Below are 4,722 nucleotides of genomic sequence, written 5' to 3' on the forward strand. Positions count from 1 at the left end.
AAACAAACCAAACACAGTATTATAACTCTTCGATCAGATCGAGGTGGTGAATACTTGAATGGAGAGTTTCTAGCTTATCTCAAAGAAAATGGTATAGTCTCCCAGTGGACTCCTCCATATACTCCACAGTTGAATGGGGTATCTGAAAGGAGAAATCGAACTTTGTTAGACATGGTTCGGTCCATGATGAGCTATGCGAATCTTCCAGTATTCCTATGAGGTTATGCATTGGAAACCTCAGCATATTTACTGAATAAGGTACCTTCCAAATCTGTTCCTCAAACACCATATGAGATATGGAAAGAAAGAAAACCGAGTTTTAAACACGTTAAGATTTGGGGATGTCCAGCTTATGTCAAGAAAGTTGACCCAGATAAGCTGGAATCTCGATCTGTAAAATGTAATTTTGTGGGATATCTTAAAGAGACTTTAGGGTATTACTTTTACTCCGATCATCGGGTGTTTGTCTCCAGACATGCTACCTTCTTGGAAAAGCAGTTTATTCTTGAAGGAAACAGTGGGAGCAAAATTGAACTTGATGAAGTTCAAGAAGCACAAACTACTACGGATCAAGTGGAAACACCTGTTCAGACTGAACAACCTTCTGTGGAACAGCCCATTCGTAGGTCAGGGAGAGTGTCTCGCCAACCTGAGAGGTATTATGGCCTTGTCATTGAGAATGAAAATGAGTTGTCAATCATTGATGATGATGACCCTGTGACCTATAATGAGGCTATGAGTAGTGTTGACTCAGAGAAATGGCATAGTGCCATGAAATTCGAAATGGAATCTATGTATACCAACCAAGTATGGACTCTGGTTGAGGCGCCTGAAGGTGTTAAGCCTATTGGGTGCAAGTGGGTATACAAAAGAAAGATTGGAGCAAATGGGCAGGTGGAGACCTATAAGGCCAGGCTCATGGCAAAAGGATTCAGACAAAGGCAAGAGATTGACTTTGATGAAAAATTTTCGCCTGTAGCCCTGTTAAAATCAATTCGGATTTTGCTTGCGATTGCTTCTTACTACGACTATGAGATCTGGAAAATGGTCGTGAAAACGGCCTTCCTCAATGGGAACTTGAGGAGGAAGTATATATGACACAGCCAGAGGGTTTTCTTTCCAAGTGAAATGAACACCTAGTGTGTAAGCTGCTGCGAACCTTATATGGTTTAAGGCAAGCTTCTCGTAGATGGAACATCCGTTTTGATGAGACAATCAAAGAGTTTGGTTTTATCAAAAACATAGATGAACCATGTTTCTACAAGAAGGTTAGTATGAGCGCGGTAATATTTCTTGTATTGTATGGGGATGACATACTTCTTAGAGGAAATGATATACCAATGCTACAATCAGTCAAAGTATGGCTATCAAAGAACTTCACCATGAAGGACTTGGGAGAAGCATCCTACATTCTCGGTATGAAGATCTATAGAGATAGATCTAGAAGAATGATAGGTCTTACCCAGGGTACATGCATCCAGAAAGTGCTTAAAAGGTTTAGCATGGAAAACTCCAAAAGAGGTCTCATACCGATGAGTCATGGAGTGTCCCTTTCCGAAAAAATGTCTCCTAAGACACCTGAGGAAAGAGAGCGTATGAGTAAGATTCCTAATGCTTCAGCAATAGTATCTATCATGTACGCGATGTTGTGTACAAGGCCTGATGTTGCTTATTCAATTAGTGTGACGAGCAGATATCAGTCCAATCCAGGTGAAGACCACTGGAAAGTAGTGAAAAACATCCTAAAGTACTTGCGAAGGACTCATGATATTTTTCTTGTTTTTGGTGGTGAATCTGAGTTGAAAATAGAGGAGATGTCAACATCGAGAGAGTTGACACACATACAACGTAGCAGACCCACTCACAAAGCCACTTTCTTAGAGTCACTTTGATCGTCATAAAGACAAGATGGGTATTAGATACCAGAGTGATTGGCTTTAGTACAAGTGGGAGATGGAAAGAGATATGTCCTAAGTCCAATCATGTATGATGATTTAGGAATAACTTTTATGTAATCTATTTTGATTTTATTGATATTAATAAAATACTTGTTTTATTTTTTATTGCGGGCTCTATCTATTTAAATTTTTAAATAAGATATACCACAGTTTAGAGTAAAGCTTTTTATAGATTGTGATGAGATCATAATAATGAGACCTAAAAGATGATAACTCTAAACTTAAATAGTTCCTGGTCGTAGGATTACTAACTGGTAATTTGTAATCCGCAAAGATCGGTACATACTATGCTTGCTTCATTATGAAGGATGTCTGTTCTCATAGACATTTGTGTGGTGACACTATAGCTAGTATGTAGGTGCTTATTATAGAATAAGTTCACTGAACATGACTCACACAGCTGAACAACTGATGGAGTTCACTCACGTGTCAGCAGTTGTTCACATAGTGATAGTTGTACAAGTATCCTTAGACTTGAGGTCATCATAGTCATCTTTTGTACACTGAACTATGCTTTGGTTTAGTTCTTAGTCTCTAGAGACAATTATAAGGGCTCTACTGGGTATAGGAATTTGTACACGAAGAAAGTGTATGAACAATAAAGGATCTACCCCTTCCAGTGTAGGAAGAGAATGTTCAATGCTGATCCACTTATGTTAGTTCAGGAATCTCTGGCCAGAGTGAATGAAATTAGAAAGGAGTTTCTAATTTACATTAAATAGAACTAAGCATAGTGAATGGGAAAGCAAGTAATTAAATAAGATAGACTTGACACAAGTTCCATGCCTTGTATTTAATCGTGACATTGCAGGGTAGAAGAAATTAATTGTACGGTAACTACTCACAGAATAGGTTCTTGGTATTCTAAGCAGTGAATTCGTATTATCCGGATAGTCGCAATATGCTGAGAAGTATCCCTCACGATGTAGAATAAATATGATTAATTAATTAATCATATTTAATGAATTAGAGAATTTATATATAAATAATGATAAAATAGTTTTATTATTATTTATTTCTACTACCGGCTTAATATTGAACCTACAGGGTCACACCATAAAAGAGAATCATTTAATGGTGGAGAAATTAATTAATAATGGCTGATAATTATTTATTTATGAAATAAATAATTAATTGGAAAATTTAATAATTGATTAAATGAGATTTAATTGATTATAAATTATGTAAGAAAAGTTTCTTAATATTATTAATTAAAAATTTAATTTTTCGAAATTAAATCAAGAGAGAGAATTATTTCTAAAGTGTTTAGAAAAAGGATTAATAATTAAAAGGTGTTTTAATTATTAATGAGAATAATAAAGGGTAAATAATAATAATATTTTATGGGAAAATTTTCAGCTGAAAATTTTGCCTATAAATATACTATTATAGACCCTATTTTTGCCTCAACCAAAAAGATTTACAAAACCCTAATTCTCTCCATCTCCTCCTCCTTCATTACATCGTTTTCTTGGTGGATACCGGTGGAGTGCTTCACACTTGAGGAGCAGCTGCTAAGGATCTCCGTTCATCATTTTTGGATGCCATTAATGACCTTCATCTTTCCATTAACATAAAGCTTCTTAAGGTAAACATACTGAACTACGAATTAAATATTATTTTTAGCATGGATCCTGCGGAGGGTTTCGTTTTTTTTTAAGATTTAAATTTACGTTTTCGTTGCGTTTATGTGCTAAAAACCCTTCAGTCATAAAGAAGAAAAGCTGGACAGACACTTCAGATTCTGAAAGTGAGGTGAACTATGCCTTGATGGCAAATGCTGATAACAGTTCTGAAGCTGCTGAGTTAAAGGTACCTCTAACTACTTTTGCCTTTCATACTGATGATATTAATGAGTTGAGAAGATATCTTAAAACCATGTTCATTAGTTATAGAGATCAAACTTTAACATATGAAAGATTAAGTTCTGAAAATCTTGCCAGTAAAAAGAGGAATGATTATTTAGAAAAAGAGTTAGTCATGTTCCATCAAACTCAGAAAGATAGAGATGATGCTTTCTATGTTAGGGATGAAGTACTTAAAATGAATGAATCTCTAAAAACTGAGTTAGAAAAGGAAAGAGAGATTATTAGGACTTGGACTAACTCTGGCAGAACAACTCAGAATTTGTTAAGTAGTGGAAACTGGAAAGAGGGCTTAGGTTATGGAGATGATAAGAATGATAAAAGAACTGTAGAAATTAAGCCTATAGTTGTTAAACAAAAGCCAAAGGTAAAACCTGTTAAGTTTGTAGCTGTAAAGTCTGATACTGAGAAATCAGAAGTTAAAGAGGAATTAACTTCTGACAAACTGAAACAGGAAAAGCCAACTGAAGTTAACGTAGGCTTAATGACAAAGAAACAGCTTAAGCATAAGGTGAAAGATGTTAAGAATGTAAACAAGGTAAAGTCACCTAGGAAAAATAGGAATGGAAATGAAGGTGTGAATAAAAGCAATGATTATAATCCTATTCCTAATGCTCCTAGAAAAACATGACATAATTGTGGAAGTTCTAACCATCTGGCTTCTTTTTGCAGGAAGAATAAGAGCATAAACTCCTTACCTTCAAAGTCAGGAGTTAAAAGTCAGACTGTTAGATATAGGCCACAAAATCCTTGTTTTCATTGTGGTAGTTTATGGCATTCCATTTATACTTGTAAGGAATATCATAGTTTGTACTATGATTATTATCAAATAAAACCTTCTTTAAAGAAAGTTAGCATTGTTCCTTCTAGTGTAAGTTCTGATACAAAGTCTGATAGTG

The sequence above is a fragment of the Apium graveolens genome, chromosome 7 (genome assembly GCF_009905375.1).
Source record: "Apium graveolens cultivar Ventura chromosome 7, ASM990537v1, whole genome shotgun sequence".
Taxonomy (NCBI): domain Eukaryota; kingdom Viridiplantae; phylum Streptophyta; class Magnoliopsida; order Apiales; family Apiaceae; genus Apium; species Apium graveolens.